The following is a 20,819-nucleotide window of genomic DNA, read 5'->3' on the forward strand; positions in this document are numbered from 1 at the left end:
CCTGGCACTCAAGATTAAAATGAAATATTAGCATGTCAGTGGTAGCTTCATCGTGGTGAGCTCCCCTTCTGCCCTCCAACCCTGCAGGGGAACCACATGGCACTGCTTCCAAATCTCCACCACCCGCCCCCCGCAATATACATACACATGAGAGATTTGACATATGGGCTCTCAGAGGTGAGGGTTCAGACTTTCCCACATGCAAAAGGGGCTGTAGCCCCTAAGAAGTGAGAAATCGAAAAAACTCATCTTTGTCAATGTTGGAATTAAATTTTCATCCTTTTGTCTGAATTTCCTTTCTGCACCTCAGAGCCACCAAACCCACCGGTGCTTCAGAGCCTTTACAGGGACTGAACCCTCTGTCCAGGAGCTGCCCCTCCTCGCAAGCTGACTTGCTCTTTGGAGGCCAAACTCAATGTCACCTCCCCAGAGGACCTTCTCTGACCTCTCAGTCTCAGCTAGGCCTGCTCTCTCTGCCTCAGATCCCCCTATTTTAATACTCTGCATGGCATGTGTCCCTACAGATCGTTTTCCGGTTTCTTCTTCTATTTGTTGATTTGTTTATTGCCTGCCTCCTCCAACTAGAATGTCTGCTACACAAAAGCACGGATTTTGTTTTGTTTTCTGCTATATTCCCAGGGCCTAAGACAGCGCCTGGCTCATCAAACAGGATAAAAGGAAGGAGGGAGGGAGGGAGGAAAAAGAAATGAGAGATTAGATCATAGATACATAGTCAAATGAGAGCTACATAGACACAGATGATAAAGAAATAGAAAATGGATGTGGGGATGGAAGGATGAATGACAGATGATAGGTAACAGAAAGAAAATGTATGGATGGATACAAAGAAAGAAATAGATAGATAGATAGATAGATAGATAGATAGATAGACAGATGGAAGGATGGATGGATGAATGGATGGGATGGATGGGTGGATGGATGGATGGGTGGATGTATGGATGGATGGATGGATGGATGTATGGATGGATGGATGGATGGATGGATGGATGGAAGGAAGGATGGAAGGAAGGATGGATGGATGGACGGATGAATGGATGGACAGATGGATGGATGGATGGATGGATGCATGGGATGGAGGGATGGATGGATGGATGGATGGATGGAAGGATGGATGGATGGATGGACGGATGAATGGATGTGTAGATGGATGAATGGATGAGATGGATGGATGGATGGATGGATGGATGGATGGACAGATGGATGGAAGGAAGGAAGGAAGGAAGGAAGGAAGGAAGGAAGGAAGGACAGATGGAAGGATGGATGGATGGATGGATGGATGGATGGATGGATGGATGGAAGGATGGATGGGATGGATGGATGGATGGATGGATGGATGGACAGATGGATGAATGAATGAGATGGATGGATGGATGGATGGATGGATGGATGGATGGGTGGATGGATAGGATGGATAAATGGATGGATGGATGGATGGATGGATGGATGGATGGATGGATGGAAGGATGGATGGACGGACAGATGGAAGGATGGATGGATGAATGGATGGGATGGTTGGATGAATGGATGGGATGGATGGATGGATGGGTGGATGGATGGATGGATGAATGGATAAGATGGATGAATGGACAAATGGACAGATGAACGGATAGGATGGATGGATGGGTGGATGGATGGATGGACGGATGGACGAATGGATAGGATGGATGGATGGATGGATGGATGGATGAATGGATGGATGAATAAATGGATGGGATGGATGGATGGATGGATGGATGGATGGATGGATGGATGGACCAACAATGGACAGATGGACAAATGGATAGACAGATAGACTGACAGCCAGCCAGCTCAAGCAATCAGACACTTTGGCTGACCCAGAAGAGCATGGTGCCTACTCTTAAGAGTCTTGCAATCTGCAAGAGAAGAGTCAGAAAGCACGGCCCCAGCAACTGCTCACAGCATTGTCAGATGTGACCAAAGCAGCACATGATTCAATGACAACTGGGGATCCTGAGGGCAGGCAGGAGCTCAGAGGAAATCTTGCTGCAGGGGCTGGAGGGACTGGCTTCCTTAGGAGTGGGGCAGGCGATGGCTCCATGGAAGAACCTGAGCCAGATCCTAAGAACCTGGCTGGATGCAAACATTCCAAAGAGCGACACCCAGTGATTCCCAAAGGCTGGCAGACAGGTGATTCAGACACACAAGATGATTTTAGATGATACACAGAAAAACTCTTTTTTTAAAAAAAAATTAACAACTTATATAATTATTTCAATATTCACCATGAAAAATATATAACTGGTACACCAAACCAGGGATTTCCTAGATATTATTATTTTAGAGCAAAGCTAAATATAATAATTAAAAGAAGGGTGACCTTTTAAAAACACATGAAGTCTACAAGCAGGTTGTACTCAATATGGTAAAAATCAAAAACAGAGGTATGTGAATGATGACAGTGTGCAGCTTAGACCCAAGGGGTGGTTCTCGGCTCTGACTCTGCCCTCCCCCCACACTGTCCCAAAAGGCCTGGAAGGCCTCACCCACGGGAGGCCTTGCTCTGCTGGCTCTGGTCCCCAGCTGGGCTGTCAGAGGCAGATGTGACTTAACAGTCCTTCCCTGGGTTTGTAGAAGTGGCAAGGATGTGTCCAAGTGCACGAGGCCCTCCTTGGGCGCGCATCCCCACTCTGCCGGAGCCAGACGGGAAGCAGAAAGTGCTCCAGGGAAGAAATCCACAGGCCAGCCCTGCCTCTTCCAGAAGCAGCCACAGAAGTCCCAGCAAATTCCTCCCCTTTGAAAGGAGAGAAGGAAGAGACAAGAGAGAGACAGAGACAGAGAGACAAAAAGAAAGACAGAGAGACAGAAACAGAGAGAGACAGACAGAGAGACAGACAGACAGACAACAAATGCTAGCTAAAGTCCTTATCAGGAAGAAAAATTTTTTAAAGCATGAACTCTATTTATACCCTGAATAAACAAGATAATTACGTGTTCGTTTCATAAGTTGTGCCGTGATTCCAAGATCACCAGTGGCCATGAATGTTTGGATTTCACATAAGCATGTTTAAAAGCCATGGGTCTTGACCCTCTGACCAGGAAGCTAAGCTTAGCCAACACTTTCACACTGCGATCAAGGCATAAAGCAGAGAGTTGAACAAACTAACATTCTACTCTTGGAATCAAAGTATAAGCAGAAGAACTGATGAATCTGCTAATTGTCCCGTTGTTCGTGCCTGCTCTTGACATTGGCACACACCCCTGGTACAACCCAAAGTGCATCTTTTGCACACATATGCCGAGAAAAACGTGTATGCCTCTGATGAATGTGAGTGTAGGGGTTTTCTGAAAAAAGCAATTCCCGGGGCGCCTGGGTGGCGCAGTCGGTTAAGCGTCTGACTTCAGCCAGGTCACGATCTCGCGGTCCGTGAGTTCGAGCCCCGCGTCAGGCTCTGGGCTGATGGCTCAGAGCCTGGAGCCTGTTTCTGATTCTGTGTCTCCCTCTCTCTCTGCCCCTCCCCCGTTCATGCTCTGTCTCTCTCTGTCCCAAAAATAAATAAACGTTGAAAAAAAAAATTAAAAAAAAAAAAGCAATTCCTTCTTTATTATTTTCATTTTCTTTTAAAGGCCAGCTCACTGTGGACACTTCATGGGCCTGGCCTGAGTGTAGAGAAACTCCCTGCAACTGAGCGCCATGGGTCAGCGGGGCATGGGCTGGACACCCCAAACCTCACGCCATCTCTGCTTCACCCCTTCCTGAGGTCACTGTAAGTCCCGATCAGGAGAAGAGTAACGTCTAATTCTGCAAAAGGCTGATGGGTATATTCTTTCTCCCCAGCCCCATATCCACTGCCCAGGTCAGCCCATTTCTCAGGTACATCCCAATTGATCACAAACTCCCTGACCTGGCATGCAGCCTCTCTCACCATCAGTCAGGTCTCCCCACACTTCCACTCATGCTAACATGTACCCTAAGTGCCAACACCACAGAGCTACTTGTCACTCCCCAACACCAAGCCCGTCCCCAGTTTCCCCTCTACTGCCTCTGCCCAGAATGGCCCTCAGCATCCCCTCCCCCCACACACCCCAGCTGCAAATGCGCCTGGCAAATTCCTGCCTTCTGCAAGCAACTTCCCTCTTGCCTTTCCCTCATCTCTATTTATGAAAATCTTTTGGGGCCCCAAGGCCCAGCTGCAACACCAGCTCTCCATGAAGCTCTTCCTGAGCCACACAATGAGTCTGACTTTTCCCTTTTTATTTATTTTATTTTTTATTTTTTGGAGAGAGAGAGAGAGAGTGAGAGCATGACCGGGGGAGAGGGGCAGAGGGAAAGAGAGAGAGAGAATCTTAAGCAGGTTCCACGATCAGCACAGAGCCCCACACGGGGCTCGATCTTGCAACAATGGGATCATGACCTGAGCCAAAATCAAGAGTTGGATGCTCGACTGAGCCACATAGGAGCCCCTGACTTGTCCATTCTTAAAAGGACTGTGCAGTGCTGAGCACAGTCAGCATCATATTCACATTGCTCTTATTAATCTCTCGCTCCCCAGTTTGAATTTGTGGCTCTCCGTTTAACCTAGGAGGCGACACTGGTCACATTCTCATTGTGATATGGCTTTCTGTGTGTCTTCTCCCCTCTGTCTGTACCCTTCATTGCTCAGACGGTAGCAGACAGAGTGGCAAAGCTTTGCACATTTCTGTTGGCTCAAACTCTACTGAAGACTGACACGCCTGACTCCCCTCTGGGCACATCCTTTTAGGCTGAGTGTCAAACATGCTTAGGGACAGTCCTTGGGGTCATACTAATTTGCAGCCCTGGTTATAGCTACCTCCTGCAAAAGTAGTACACTCCAGAGCCTTCTGGGTTTCAATCCTAACTGAACTTACTGTTCCCCATGCAAACTCCACAGAAAATCTGGATTATGAGGGACAGACAGGAAATACCGTGTGTCCCTCTACCTCTCAACCCAGAATTCTAGGGGCTTGCCCCAACTCACCCAGTAATAGGTGGGCACTTGCGACACAAGATCCAGATCAAAGTGTTCAGCTGATGTCAGCTCTCAATTTCTCTCTGATTTAAAACAAGATCCAACAGTAGCCCAACAGGCCATATTGAGAGGAATGAAAGTATAAATTGGTCTTGTTGGCCTTGAGGCTAAACCTCAAATGCAGAACCATCTTTAAAATCCTATTTCAACTGTCCTCCCAAAAGCAGAAGGGCTCTGTGTTCTTCTTCATGGCACTGGATCCTTTGAACCCAACTTTGCTGAGCTGAGGCAGATGTGAGGACCGTCCCAGAATCACATCACTGCCAACCACTCCTGGCAGCCACCTCCCCCCCCCCCCCGCCCCCGACACACACACGCATGTGTCAGGGAAGGCCTGATACGGAAGGAAAGTCGAGACAGTTTTCTCCCTCTCTTTTCTTTCCCACCTGGCCCATTACCATACCCATGAAGACCACCTGGGTCAGTGAGAGAGAAAAGCCATCTTGTCCTTATCCAACAGATACCGCACCATCGTACACACAGATCTTTATTTCCTACATAAAGCTGAAAGGCTTGTGCCCACTTTATTTTTTGTGCATTACCTTCCTTTTTCATTTTAATTAGCGTGCCTGAAACAAAAGACGATGATTTCAAAATATACTAGCAGCTCTGCAAAACCATCAAGACAGGGAGTTGTTCTTGCCTTTGTCACCTCTTACCAAAGGAGGGGACGCTTGGGACCGGGGAGAGGAAAAGTGTCCCCACCTAGACGGCAGTTCTTCCCTCGGTTTACCCAGAGAGAGAAGGAGAACCCGGGTTTTAGAAGGGTTAGGCTTGGTGAAGGAAGATCCCCGGGGAAAGAGTCATCCTGGGAGGAACTAGGACAAGACGGATGGCCGGGGCTGGCCCACCCAGGCCCTCGGTCCACCAGGCCTGGAGCCAGGGGCAGTAGAACAGCAGGGAAGCAGCTAGAATGCCTGCCTGTGGGCAGTGGATCTGGCCCTAAGTCCAGTCCCTTTGCTTCTCTGGCAGCCAAGCCCGGTGTTCCCTGCAGAGCGGCCTCCCAGAGAGCCAGCCTGTGTGGGTTGCATGGCCCCCAGCAGACTGTCTTTACCGCGGAATATGCTGGGAAGCAGCTTCTTCTCTCCCTCTGCTCACTAGGAAACCCGCCCGCTTGATCCCCAGGACTGGCACACCTCTGCTCCAGGCACAGCTGCCACCACCAGAGTCAAAGGGGCACTCGGCCTGAAGCTCTGGAAGAACAGGGCCCTGACAGTGACACAGCTCATGCTTGGGCTAAGCTTTGGTCATTGAGAGACCAGGCCATGGGCAATGGGGAAGTTGATTTTTCTTTTTTTAATGGAGATACAACCCAGATCCCTCTTATCACGTTTCTACAGCTGCCCATACTGCACTGTGTGGGACAGACAGACATCCACACGAGGCCAGGAGAAGTGAGGCACCATGGGTTAATGTGCCTCTTTTTTTTTTTTTTTTTAATGTTGTGGTGTCTATTTGCAAAGCTGACCTAATGCACGGCCTCACAGCTCTCAACCTCTGAAGGGCCAAGAGGGACACAGGAGCCTTTGTCTAGGGGCAAACAAAGACAAAGTCATGGCAGAGTGGACCCTGAAGTGACGTGGGACGACCGCCCCGCCAGTGAGGACGCCTGCCTCACAAGGCCGCTCGCTGGGGCGGATTCCGAGGGAAGTGGCAGCAGGAAATGTGTGTCCAGCAGCCTCCACCCTGCTGCCTGCCTGGTCCCCACTCTTGGGAAGGCCCCTCTGAGCGAGCTCAACTCAAACCCAGGGAGAAGTGGCATTTCCCCGCCACGTCAGCCCACACAAAGAGAAGCATCTCCAAAAAGAAAGATCCAAGGCACGTCTTGACACCTTAATTGAAGCTGGTCATTGAGACTTCTCCAGGCCTCTCCCCTGACCCCCTCACTCGAGAGTAAAACCCCCTGAAAGGTCTTTCCATTATAACCTGGTCGCAAAGCAGAAAGGGCCATTATTAGCTCCATACACGAATCAAGCGCCATTAAGGGGAAGGAATGTGACATGAAGCTTTTGTTTCCAGAAACGAAAGAAAGAAGGCCAACGAGAAAAAAAAAAAAAAAAGGAGAGAAAGAAGTAGAGAGAAAAGAAACGAGGAGGAGGAGAGGAGAAGCCCCAGCAGCCCCAGCAGTGGAAAGAGAAACCAGCACCCAGATGCGGGGGAGGCTTTGCCGGGGCTGGTGCCGGGTGGCAAGAAGGGTTAAATTTATGTTCCATTACAAGTCCCCTTTTTTTTTGGTTTCATCTTCTCAGTAAAACACATAACTTAAAATGAAATCAAATATTAAAAATGACAGACTCTATAAGTGCTGTGAGTAACTCCAGGTCACGGAGGGAGGGACGAGCCGGCGAGTTGTCAGGCACTATCTGTCAGAGTGAATTAGAAACAATCAACAGACACTGAAAGGGAAGGTGATTGTTATTAGGCAGCGGGGCTGGGATCGGGCTGCCCAGATGTGGTCGTGCATATCAAGGACAGGAAGCAGCAGTTTAATTCAGGAAGCCCCGGCGAACAGGGCAGCCGAGAGGAGAAAAGTCCTTTGTCGCTAATAAGCTGGAAGTTACTTTGATAACAGCAGGGTTAGACTTGAGAATAAAACACATTTCTTTCACTACCACACACCATTAATATCACAGAAATGCGGGCGGAAGCGACGCCGGGCGCACGCGGGATTAGCTGCTGGCCTGCCTTGCCCTGCAGCCGGGGAGGCCAGGCTCGAGGCCCCACCTGGACCAAAGCCTCCCCAACCCGGACCAAAGCCTCCGCTCCTTCCGGGGCCAGGCTCCTTCTGACCACGTCAGGCCCCGCGGTCGCCCTCCAGAAATGTCGTCTGGCCGAAAAAGCATAAAGATAGTATATTTCATTATTTCCCAGTGTCAGGCCCTCCCGTCTCTGTGGCCTGTGGGGAAGGTGCGAGCCCGGTAAACAGCCGCCATATAATGAAGTCCATGTATGCAGCAACGGAAAACAATTTTATATGCAGACAAGGCCCGATTTCATGAGAAATTACTTATGCAGGCGTTCTGCAATTATCCTGTGATACTTTCAGGCAACAGTCTGACAGCAGTTGTGCAAACAATAAAGGGATTACAGAAATAAAAACAAATAATATTACATACACAGAAACTCCATGTTGCATGTGGACGGGATGAAAGGAGCCAGGCAGGGGCCAACAGGAAGTGAGGCCAGAGACCAGCCCACCCCCATCCCACGCACTTGGACTATAGGAAAGCTCTCCCCCCGCCCAGCACCCTGGCAGGAGCCTGGCAGCTGTATGGGGGTCTGCCCCCCTCCCCCCCCCCCCCCATCGGGAGACCTGCTGGCCTCTCAGGGAGCTGAGGGCATGGGTCACGTTTGCAGAAGGAGCAGAGTCATGGGACCAGGAAGGGCCGGGCAAATAGCTGGGCTGAGCAGCCTTGCCATTTGCTCTCTCATGCCAGGTGACCTCCCAGGACAGAATGTATCTTGTCCTTCTGGCTCATCTCCAGGGTCAACAGCGGCCACCCATGTCCAGCTACAGCCCAGAGCTTCCAGTCAAGTTGGTGCAAGGTCAGCATTGCCCTTTCCCAAGCACAGGTGAACAGAGTAGGTACATCAGCCACCCACAAGGACCCATCAAGACTCAGGAGGCTGGGGGCATTCACCCTCGACAGGTAGGAGGAAGGAAGGGTGGTTCTATCACGTGCTCCCAGGGGCAGGAACCGAACTCACCCATCACCGTGTCCGCATCTTAGATATGGGTGGCACCCTATAACTCAGGGGTCAGGGGTGACACCGTGAGATGGGACGGTGGAGGCTGGCACCGGGACATCCTGCCCACTCTCCCCAGAAGACAGGTGCTTTCTCAGTGTGTCTCCTCCTCTGGGCAGCAAACGTCCCCGTGCAGCCAGGAACTGCTCTGGCCTCCCCGCAATGAGGGAACACAGGAACAAAGATGGGACCAAGGACCCGCAAAGGCTGGGTTCCCTGTGTGCTGTACCTGCTCCCAGAGCCTGGCTGTCCAGTGGGCGGCTGGGGCGAGTGCTGCCCGTGCTTACTGGGCACCCACTGTGCGCACTGCTGAGCGCTGGCCGCAGCTCTGCTCAGTCTACAGACACTTGAATTTGCAGAAAGTTTTTTTTTTTTAATTTAAATTAGTTGCTAACGTTAAAGGAAAAATAAAAAAAAAGAACTGGATTTCTTTAACTTCTCTTTCCCTAAAAACTCTGACGACCTGAAGAAAACAATCTGCCCACATTCCTAGGTGGTGGCTGCAACGATGAGGGCTGAGGGGATGCTCAGACCCTCCAGCCTGCTCTGTCCACATCCAGCTTCCTGCATTTACCACCTAGACCCTGAATTTGGGTCTAGGACAACTGCCCAGAGAGAGAGCTGAGGCCTGTCCAGGACACACAGTAAAAGGCTGGGTCAAAGCCCATGTAGGTGTCCCTGTCCTCAGGAACTCAGTCTGGGGCAGAGCCCTAGCCCTCCCGTAGCTGAGCTGGCTTTAGCACTGATCATGTTTGTTCAAAACCTGCAGGGTTCTGTGTCCCTAAGATGGGCCTATTAGATAGAACACCTGAGGGGCAACCCTCAGTCACCTGTGCAGAGATCAGGACCTCCCAGCCAGTCCCGGCCTCATCGTGTCCTGAATGTCGGCACACATCAAACCCAAGTAGGCCTTAGGCTTGGCAATCCCTGCATTCCAGGGAATATGGAAAGCAGTGTGGATTTGGTACATATCGATTGCGTTTGCTTAAAGCAAGGTGCAACAAATTCTAATGATTACAAATTGCAGAGGCGAGAGGTTATCAATCAATGCCCCCGGATGACTGCTGACCACTTGGCATGCCAGGAGCCGTACGAGGTGCTCTGGGAGCGGCTAGACAAACGTCAGCCCCAGCCCCTGCCGCGGCCTGCACCAGCTCAGAGTGGCCCCCAAGCTGCATGGAGCTGCCAGAGGGCCCGTCTGCTGTGCTCAGGTGAGAGCCGGGCTGGGCACAACCGTGCCTTGGGCCCTCTCTGGGCCTCAGTCTCTAAACTTCTAAAATAAAGGAAGCGTTGATCGCCAAGGTGTCTGCTCACCCTCCTAGCAACCAGGCTGCTGAGGGCAAAAGAGGCCAGACTATCATCACCAAGAGTCCGCATGCTACCAGACAACCCCTGAATCAGCATTAACAACAAAACAGTGCTCACATCTCAGCTTGGAGTGAGGCATGGGAGGGGCCTACGCTTCCCAGACCCTCACACGGACTCAGGCAGGCGAAGCTCCCTGACTAAGGGGGGCCCCCACAGCCTTCCACCTGCAACTGTGCCCAAGCCCACAGCTGGCCGGGGAGTGGGGGGGTCGGCTCGGGCCTCCCTGGGCTGCACAGGAAGCTCCAGTGGGCAGCCATTGGGCACTATCATGAGTCACCATGTTGCCTCTGAGGGCAGGGGCCCGAGAGCTTCTCAAGATACACCCGCCGGTCAAAAGCAACAGAGACATAAAACTAAGGCAACACTCCTCACTATGGTCTACAAAGCCATGCCCAATCCAGGCCCTCCAACCCACCTACCCTCTCGCCAGGGCGCACTGTGCTCTAGCCTCACTGGCCTATACCCCGTCCCTCAGACATGCTGTTCCCTCTGCCAGAAATGCTCTTCCTCGAGACCAGCACCTGGCTGGCTTCTGTATGTCCTTCAGCCCTCTCATTTGCAATGTGCTTTCCTCAGGAGGGCCATCCTAACCACCCACCCCTCTCGAGGACCCTCCCTCCCTCTTTCCCGTCCCAGACATTCCTCGTGGCACTTACCCCTATCTGACATCATCTTATCCATGGTTCCCTTGTCTGCTGCTTCCTAGCCCCACAACACAAGATCCTTAAGGGCAGGCAGCTTGCCTGTGTTGTTTAAGACTGTACCCAGGACTGCTCCCGGGTGGAGGGATCAGGCTCCGAAATCAGGAAGAAGCATGCTCACCACCCGCCAGCCGTGTGACCTGAGGGAGGCCATTTACTTTCTCTGCCCCCAGTTTCCATATCTGGAAAATGGAACTAATGACAGTATCTACCTGCTGGGAACACAGTGAGGATTAAGACAAGCCCAAGAAACTTCTGGACCAGAACCAGTTCCACCGTACCTGTTCTCCAGAGTTCGAATGATCTCTGATTTGAGTTCTCTTTGGGGCCGCGTGAGAATAACGAGACCTTACTTTCCTACCTCATTCGGCCGCTACAGAGGAGTTTGCGGGGATCTTGATCTTTACCTCCATGAGCCCGGAGATCTCCTGGTGAAGATCAAATACGACGCAAAGCCCCACACACATATGCAGGGCTTATCATCATTATCACATAGAAATTACAATTATTCACTCCCTCCTCTGTGCTCCCAGAGTACCGCTACCGCAGCATTTAACTCAAGTAATTACTGCTGCAGGAGGGCTGTTGACTCACGCAGCTGTGCCAGGACAACGGGGCCACCTCAGGACAGCCGGAGCCACAGCGGGGCCAGCACCCTAGTCCCAGGTCCTGCCCACACCCGCCTCAGAGGGGCCACGCTGTGTCCGTCGGACGGAGGCGAGAGGTCCTATGGTCTCTGAGATGCGCTGGCCTCTGCAAGTCCTGGGGTCTTTCTGAAGGGTGGAGCTCAGGGGGGCCGGACAGCCACACCTCACGGCTCTACCTCCTGTCCCTGCTGGCGATTCTCTGCAAATCCACGTTGTGGTGGGCTATTAAATCATTTTCTGGCACGTGTGAGGGGTTCGGTTACTACTAGGTTGCTTGGGGTTTCTATGCAATGGTGCTTCAGGGTGACTGGTTGTCCCAAAGCTGCACGTGTATGGCGTTTTATAGAACACTTTGAAAAGCCAAGTGTCCATTTTAAAGGATCGGGAAGACTGTCTTGGAGAGGACAGAAGCAAGGGTCCTGACAGGTACCTTTAGGAGTCCAGAAATGGCCCAACTAGAACATCACAATTCCAGACTATTTGGAGAACGCGTCCAACTCCAGGGCCCGAGAATCCCGTGTGCTGGAACTGGGAAGTTAGTGACAGGCCTGGAAGGAGGTGCCTGTCCCTAAGACCTGTCCCCTCTCTTGGTCTCCAGGGCCCCAAACTCGCTCTCAGATAGAAGGTTGCGAATCCTACTTCCAGTTCACATGACCTTAAAATCATTCCAAGATTTACATTTTCCGGGCAGGAAAATCTCCCCACCTTCTCACCGCCAGTCCCAAGAACACCACATCATTGTCCTTTATCCTCTCTGAGGCCCAGGTGATTAACTCTCTAAAACGCTGGCCTCCGTGCCGGAAGTGAAACTGGTGCGTGTCTTATTCTAGAGTCTGAGAAACCACCCGAAGGATGGCCATGTCCATTCGCACAAGAAGCTCAAGTCAGTCCACAGCCTCCCGCTCAGTCCCCCAACCTGGTCAGATGTGGTAGCTCAGCCTTCTCTCTCCTTCCCCGTCCGATGCAGGTCAAGGGAAATGGTTAGCCCCCTTGCAGTGCCTCCTCTCCCGCTCAGGAGCCACAGAGCATGGAATGCTCCAGAACAAGCTGGGGCAGCGGCTCCCCTGGGAAAGCCAGCCTCACGGGTCTCTTCTACCTGAGGCCCTCGGCAGTGGCGCTAAGCTGGGCTTTCGGAAACTGTGAGCATCCACGCAGCAGAATTCCTACCATCAATGTAGCAGCTAAATATTGTAAGACTCCTAACTCCCCCATCTGTGTTTTGCCTCCCAAGAGGGAAAATAGTCTTCACAGACATTCCCTTATCTGGCAGGCAAATTCTAAACCTTACTGGCAATCACAGTCTTGTTTTCCCAACCAAACAGCTATGGAACCAAAAATTGCTCTGCCTGTGATATGCTGAGGAGGGAAGTAGCCAAACAGCTCGGTCTGGAAGCCCGGGGCCGGGAGGCCCTTGGTTTCTCCACCGCCAGAGAAGAGCCAGGGCCCTGCAGAAGTCCCCGCTGCCGGGGGAGGCCCGCCGGGCCGCTGGCGTTCACTGCTCCTTGTTCTTAACACGGAATACACCCACCAAGAAGCTGACGGAAAACACTCACCACGGTGTGAAATCAACACTTTCTAACTCAAATAAAGGGGGTAAAAAAAGGGAAAACTTCCAACCCTTTTGCGGCAAATATTTTCTCCCACGAGACGATGTGAGGCAGCCGCCCCCTCCCCCCCCGCCCCGTGGCCCTGTGCCCTGCCACCACACGTACCTTGGTACGCCACACCCTCACTTTCCAGCTTACGGTCTCTCCCTGCGTTTCACCTGGCCCTGCCCATTCTTCACGCTGAAACCCCGTACCTGGGCAACTGCTAATAAACCGAATCTAAGGATAACTATAGAAGCCTAATTGATAGGGGCCTTTATCGACTGGCCTTGATGTCTATCTGAGGTTCTCAACAGCCAAGATTTAAATGTTTCATTTTATTTCTAACTTTCACTTTTGCACATTTCAGCAATGTCAGGCTGAGAGGTATGGTTTTACTATCAGAAAGAATCATGGTGCAGAATAATTTATGACTTCAGCTTGGGCTTTCAGAAAAGCTATTTCAAATCTTCACTTTGATTTGCTTGTATCAAAACTACTCAAAATAACAGCGGCCCTTTCTCGGAACCGGAATATGTTAGCGGCACCTCAGGATTGCGAACTGAAGCCTCAGATTTATCCCAGAAGAAAACTTGAGAAGGGAATTAAGTCACAGAGGGGAAAATAACCCTTTTTTTGTGAGTCCTTTGTCCCCCCCCCCTCCCCACCCATTCCCCAGACACACACCCAAACCACAAAGGAAAACCTCCCGGCCCTGGGGAAAGGTCCTGTGGGCCACCACTCAGCCAGAGCTCTTGGGCAGGCAGGGGAGTCCTACCGGGGTGATGGGGGTGGGGGGTGGGGGGGGGAAGGCCAGGAGGAAGCCCCTGGGGCCAGGAGGAGAGAGAGAAGGGCTGTTTGGTCGGGATCTGTGTTAGGTCAACTCCACAAAGCAGGAGGAAACGATGTGTGTCCAGGGCAGAGAGTTCTAATATCGTTAAGACTCACCTTAGCAGCTTAACGGCATACTTGTCTTAAGGACTGTCAGTCTCGTGAGAAAACACCCCAGAAAGGATGTGGCTGATCCAGGCACTGACAGATCGCCAGAGGGGCGTCCCAGTTCCCTATCACAAAAGGAAATATAGAAAGAAATGATGTAAAGTGAAATGTAACAAATTCACCAAATCACAGCAATACGCAGAGGTCAAGGAAATTCAACTGAAAAGGTTAAAGATGAAATCAAATCCCGTGTAGGAGAATGAAAATCTATCCCAATGCAAGGCCACCGGTGACGTGCTGTAGACAAGAAGCTAAATACTGCCTAGCACTGGGATCCTTCATTTTCATCAGATCAATAAAAGCTTATATTTATCAGGATTCCAAGCAGCTGCCACTTCTGACAACCTCCACTTTATTTTCTCACTCCTTGTGCTGTATCAGGGCAAAGAGGAGAGGAGAAGCAGCTTTTAATGCTATTTACACCTGAAGACACAATTCCATTAAGAGGTCCTGTTTTGTTAAAGAAACAGGGATTGATATGATTATATTGGCAGGAGCGCGGGAAGTCCCTTTGTTCCTCCCCCCATGTTTTCCCCTTTGCAATCCAGACCCCAGCTCGGAGATTTCCTGACACCAAGTCTGCGTGCGAGCACTTTTTTGTTCAAACTTACCATTTACAAAGAGAGGCAAGGCTTTCTGCTAAAACAGTTACCACTCTAATCATCTGTACAACAATATTTGCTATCAGGCATTCTAAATAGATTATCACCAGTCCATCTGTGTCATTATTGATTTATAAGGCTTTAAGCAGCTTTAGAATAGAAGCTTTCCCACTGAAGGGTTTCTTGTATAAATCAGAGCCGTGCTCAAATATAGCAGCCATCACTCAAGATATTGTTCTTAAAATCATAACAAGAAGGAGAAAATGATAAATTGCTTGTAATATACTGATCCAAACTGATATGCAAATCTTGTTTTTTAAATATATTACTTGAGTAAAAAGAGGCATCATTAACATATGAATGCTATATGCAAATGATAGTGACAGAGCAGATGTTGGTGCATGTAATTGACCTATATGTGAATTGCATCAGAACCCTTAACTCTATTAATTCACTACCCAGTAACTAGATATTGTCCAAAAAGTACATTCTTTGAAACCATATACTGGAAGCAGAGCTGACAGGGTTCCAAGGATTCTGGAACAAGGTCACTGTCACTAGTATTTTGCTGTCATCTGCATTCCCCTTCTTATGGATGACATCATCATGGGGCCGTGTAAATCGATCACTTAATAGCATTTAGAAAATACTGCAGTGGGGAACAGGTTATAAAAAAAAATGCCCCAGTTTTATTCTTTTTCTTGGCAGAAATGTCATACCTCTTAAACTGAGGGTTTGTGCATGAGTGCACTGTGAAACACACAGATGCCATTTTATTCCCCGTCTTTATTTTTCCACTTCTTCTCAGAATGACATTAAATTGTATTAAATAGCCTTTTGTCCACAGGGCACAGACCACCCCGCATATGATAATGTATTAATGCCCCACGTTCCAGCCACTGAGCTGAAACATTCTGAGACTTGGAGGATAAGTATGAAGCACCATTGTGTGTATAGCCTGCTAACAACTGTGACACATACTAATAGAAACATACCTAATAAATTACTGCTTTCAGGTCTAGCAAGCTGACATTTCTCTGCAAGGGACAATTTTATATTTGTGGCGCAGAACAAAATTGCTTCATATGAAGCCACTGTGGATTAGCATAAAAATTAACACTTAAATTTCGGCTTATTTTCCACCCTCTCCTCCTGCCACAACAATCAATTCCTCTTATAAATCTGATTAGATTTTATGATGCTTATTATTCAGAGCATGTCTCAACACAGCATTCACAGGCTTGAAGACTATTTGTTTAAATAGAAAAAAGAAGCAGATAAATCTATAGGTATTTTTTATTACCCCATTCCCCACCAGTTTCTTTCTCATATTGTAACATCAGTAATTGATTGCACACATTAATTAACATGTAAGGTAGAAATTCTGCATTATGCATGATTTATTTTCCTATCTGGTGAGTAGGTTTGTCTGCTGCCCTTGTGTTTCTAGGACATTGGGCTCGATTCTGGTCCAGACATAAATGCCAATGCTCATTCCCCCTGAAAGTTATTAATGTCAGATATGAAATGAGATTTTTTATTTCACCTGCTTACTAATCCACAAAAGCTGTTTTGAGTGATGCAGGCTTAAACGCCAAAATTTGAAATGATATATTGCTATATCTGATAACATGCAAATATGTTCATTAGACATAATTTAGCAGGAGAGAATGGCAATACTTTTATAACAAGTCTAGGTCAAAAATGGTTGTTAATTAAACAAGTCATGAAAAATGGCATTACAAGGAGACTGTCCAGCAGACAGCAGACTTTCTAATGATACGCCGCTGATAGGTACCCAACGCTTCCCGCTAAAACAGAGAGGGGGGAGAAAACTTTCTGAGCATTTCGCATAATCTAAAGCAAGATTAGCAAAACTATATCTACATTAGGAGCCTCAAATTGATCGCATATTCTTCTTAGATTTTAATGGTAACATACTATACTTTTCCATTTCAAGACGTGATTTCACTTTCTGTCTTAGGGGCTTAAAGTGATTTATATGGTTGACTCCTTCACAAATAAACCAGAAAAGAAATTAATATTATATCCGGCCATGCTGCCGGCTGCCCTGAGTGTTTATGGCTGTGTATTTTAAATCAAGTAGAGCAATAACCAAAGGGATGGTTGGACGGTGAGGGCAGGGTTGGGCCCGAGGTGGATGAAGGATGAACACAGAGGGGGAGCGACATGCCTGTGTGTCTTCCTTTTCCTGTTGCCCTTCCCAACTGGCTGCTTCAGTTACCTAGGAAACCAGTGGTAGTAAGAACTCTTTTGATTGGCCATGAGTTGAGATTCAAGCGGGTGGGGTTCTGACACATAGGTACTATAAGCTACCTGAGCTTGGCTTCTTGGGGTGAGACTTCAGGAGTACCTGGGGGAAGAAGGGCACCTTGGGAGTTAAGTACAATCTAAAGGAAGGCAGGGTGAGCTTCCAACTGGCCACCCACGCCACCTTCCATGCAGTGAGGAAGGTATTCATGGAGCGGGGAAGGCCGAAAACATCTTCCGGGACCAACAGATGCCCCATACAGCCAGCGTGTATGGAAGCCATTGGTTGATGATCTACTTATTAAAGGATACTGGTAGCCAGGGTAGCCAGATACTTGAAATACAATCTGTGAAGCAGAAAAAAAACACCTCTATGTATTTGGAGCCATGCACAGTAAGGCAAGTTGAGTGGGGAAGCAAATAACCATCTCAGCAAACCAAAAGAAGTCCACATCTGAGCCCTCTGAACAATCAACCTATATTCATGACACCAACTCAGACACAAAAGTTATGTCTAATCCTCCCGTATGTGGGGGAGGCAGGTCCGTCCCCAAATACTTCGTGTCCAAGTGTAAAATACTCTCGCTCTTAGCCTGGCTTGCAGTCAACCTTACTACTATTGCTAGAAATCGCACCTCATCTTTGCATTGCATTTTATGGTTTCTGTGCTTCCAAATATAGAATCTTAACTAGAGAAACAGGCACCTTAGCATTCATCCCACCTGTCTTTCATTGATAATGTGAATTTCGAAAAAAAAAAAAAGACAATGGATGGAAGCTCTTTGCTGGAGGAAGAAAAGGAAATGTTAGTTCTGCAGGACCTTTGGTATTTTTTTATTCCCACGATTCCCTTCCCTGCACCTCCTGCCCACTCATGCTCCTCACGAGTTTGTCTGGACAGACAGCCCCTCCTGTCCATCCCGTCACACCACTGTCCTGGTTCCTGGACTCAACTGTCTATTGCTTCCCCGTTGGGGATTCTTCCAGGTCTCACATTCCAGGAGGAGCCCAAGGATGGCTCAGGGTCACAAGACTTATGGAGGCGGTCCTGGGGGACCCTATGAATTCTCAGGCAATGGAGAAGCCCTGGAGAGGACAGCCTCAAAGACCCCAGCACACAAGTGGCATCTGGATTTCACAGTAACAGTGGATAGGTTCTGCTGTGCCTTTTACAGGGCAATAATTTCTTCTTTGGGGCCCCTGGCACTATTTATCCAGCTTCATGTGACTCTATTCCCAGTGATGAGAAAGATGCCCACGGTCTACCCGGGGTCATGGTTAAAACTATTCCACGTTTCTTCAAGGGCTTCAATTCATTTCAAAGTGTTCCATTTGTTGAATGAACGAACTAACAAATGCATACATGAGCAAATAGGTGAATGAGTGAATGAAAGCACAAAGGCACACGTGCCTGGATGGATGGAGAGGTAAGTGAAGATGAAAAGAGTTTTTAAAAAGTAATAAATGCATGAATTAATGTGTAAATGCAAAAATACATATGGAAATGCAAAGTGCCTCACAAATGGATGAAAGAATAGTGCTGGTATCTCTTTAATGAACAAGTGTGTACATAAGCCCCTGTATGCCCATCTAGCAGGCTGATGTACAGTGTAAGAGAAGAAATAGTAAGTAAGGTCTTGTTCATTGTCACAGGATTTGGTCATCCATCCTTGACTTCCTTCCCATAACTCAAAGAACACAGACCCCTAGAGAACTGTGTGGGGCAGCCTGTAGGACTCTGGCAGACTTATGAGGGAGACAAATATTCCCGCCTCTGGGCTGAATCTTCAGGATAAAAGAAGTCGGTCAGGTGTTTCTGACCAGAAGACACCTGGCTTCAGTGCAATCCTACACTGGCTGAACACTGACAGAATCTTCCCTGGGAGGCAGGAGTCACAGCCATGAGGAGCAGAGATCCTAGACCAGGTCCCAGTAAATACCAGCACTGATATTGAGAAGTCACATCATCACCCAAGCCTCCCTTTCTTCATCCATTGAGTGGAGATAATGTATCCAAAAGTGCTTAGCTCAGGGTCTGGCACCTGTTACCACTCAACTACCAGCCATTATTCTCTGAGATTGCTAAGCGGTTCTGCCCTGGGGGTCCTGGGTCCCCTGCCCATGGAAAGCTTGCTCCCAAGTGGACATCTATCTCTACCAAATGTGCTGGTGGCCAGGCTGTCCAAAGCAAGGGACTAGACCATAGGAAACTTCATGGCTGCCTTCAAGTGTATGTGTTATGTCTTCTGCCAAGTCCCACTGATCTGCCTCAATATAGACATTGGCAGATCAGTGGAACTTGGCAGAAGACATAACACATACACTTGAAGGCAGCCATGAAGGTTCCTATGGTCTTCCCACATATGAGCTGATGAAAGAACGTAGTCAAAGCTGCAGAGAAGAGCCCCGAGTCCCCTTCTTCCCTTGGCTGTCACAGCCTCTCCTTGGAACCTGTGAGGTGCCATGGAAGCCAGTTAGAGAACTATTGGACTGGTAACCTCTTGGTGGTCAGGTAAACTGTTTCTTTGTGACAGCAGTCACAGTTGCATGGGTAGGCATGTCCTGGATGGCTGGTAGTCAGCAGGACCATATGCCAACCCCAGTACAGTCATCAACACCTTGCCAACCTGGTGTGGCACAGATGCACAAGAGCTAGAGAGATGTCTTCTGACACTGACAGTCCTCCAGCCTTGATTAGCCACCAACTCCTTCCTTCTGCTTCCAGCCCTGCCATTAATTCAAACCTAGAGGCCAGTTCCCTTTGAGGCAGGCAGGCTCAGACCCAGGCACGAGCCTCGAGGAAGACTCCAGTCTTCTTGGATCTCTGGCTCCTGCTAGTAGGTAAAGAGCTACTGCCTCAGACACATGTTAGGAAAAATAAACACCGAAGACTCACCCTTAAGCAAACTGGTCATAAGACACTGCCAGAGATCACCTCCCAGAATGAAGTCAGCCACTCACCTGAAATTTCTACATGTGGCATGACTGTATTTCCTCTTTCCTCCCACCTTGACTAGATTAGGGACAATGTGACCCAAATTTCAGTCATTTGCATAGCACCTTCACCTTCTCACCACATCTGCTTCCACCTGTACCATTAACTGTTACGACTTTTCTTGAAATGGACTCACAGGTTTCCTGAAATCAATTTGTTTCAAATGGAAATTTCACATAATACTGCCCTAAATAAAAAACAATATTTATGCCTCATTTAATATGTAAAATAGATGCCTCGCTATATCAAAGAGGAAAACACTCAGCCACAATGAATCTGAAGTTCATCTCCTAGCGTCGGGGAAACGGTGCGGGGCGGGGAGTAGAGCGTGCCAACTTTGGGGGTAGGGGCCTCCACCACATTTCTGACTTGAGCACCTGAAATCTTGACTGAGTCCCAGTTTCCTGATCTGCAAAATGGGGATGACAGTAGCACCTATCTTACAAGGTTGTTGCGAGAGTTAAATTGAGATAATTAATGATTCATTAATTGAGATGGTGTATCTGGCACATAGTTAGCTATGGCCTGTTCCCATCGTCGTTATACTAAAAGCTAAGCCAGAGGGAGGGGAAATTCTTACAGTCCTGGCCTCCTATCACGTGTCTCCCACAGAACGTGGGCTCATATACACCGAACTAGACAAGCAGAGCGACACAGAGACAAGGCCACAGGGCTAGGCATCGGCAACCTGCCACTAGCCCAGCCAACCTCCGGAGTCCCTTTCCTTCAAGCGTACAAGTTAGGGATTGAACCCCGAGGTCTCCAAAGGACCTCTGGCCATGGGGAAATTGAATCCCTGAGGCCAACACAAGCCCAGCCTCGGCAAATAACCACTCTTCTCCAGCTCTCAGGCCATGGCAGGTGCTGGTGAGG

At 49.0% G+C, this 20,819-nt stretch overlaps 1 protein-coding gene across 14 annotated transcripts in view; it reads right to left on the reverse strand.

Moving 5' to 3' along the window:
• ZNF536 (zinc finger protein 536) overlaps positions 1 to 20,819 on the reverse strand; it is a 438,080-nt gene that overhangs the window by 306,278 nt on the left and 110,983 nt on the right. For 10 of the 14 annotated variants that reach the window (XM_023245651.2, XM_023245649.2, XM_019819656.3 and 7 more), the window contains one exon: positions 14,028 to 14,143. The exons of the other annotated variants lie outside the window; for them this stretch is intronic. The gene's annotated coding sequence lies outside the window, so the exon portion shown is untranslated. The remainder of the gene's footprint in view (positions 1 to 14,027; positions 14,144 to 20,819) is intronic. 14 annotated transcript variants of the gene reach the window in all.

The sequence above is a fragment of the Felis catus genome, chromosome E2, assembly GCF_018350175.1.
Source record: "Felis catus isolate Fca126 chromosome E2, F.catus_Fca126_mat1.0, whole genome shotgun sequence".
Taxonomy (NCBI): domain Eukaryota; kingdom Metazoa; phylum Chordata; class Mammalia; order Carnivora; family Felidae; genus Felis; species Felis catus.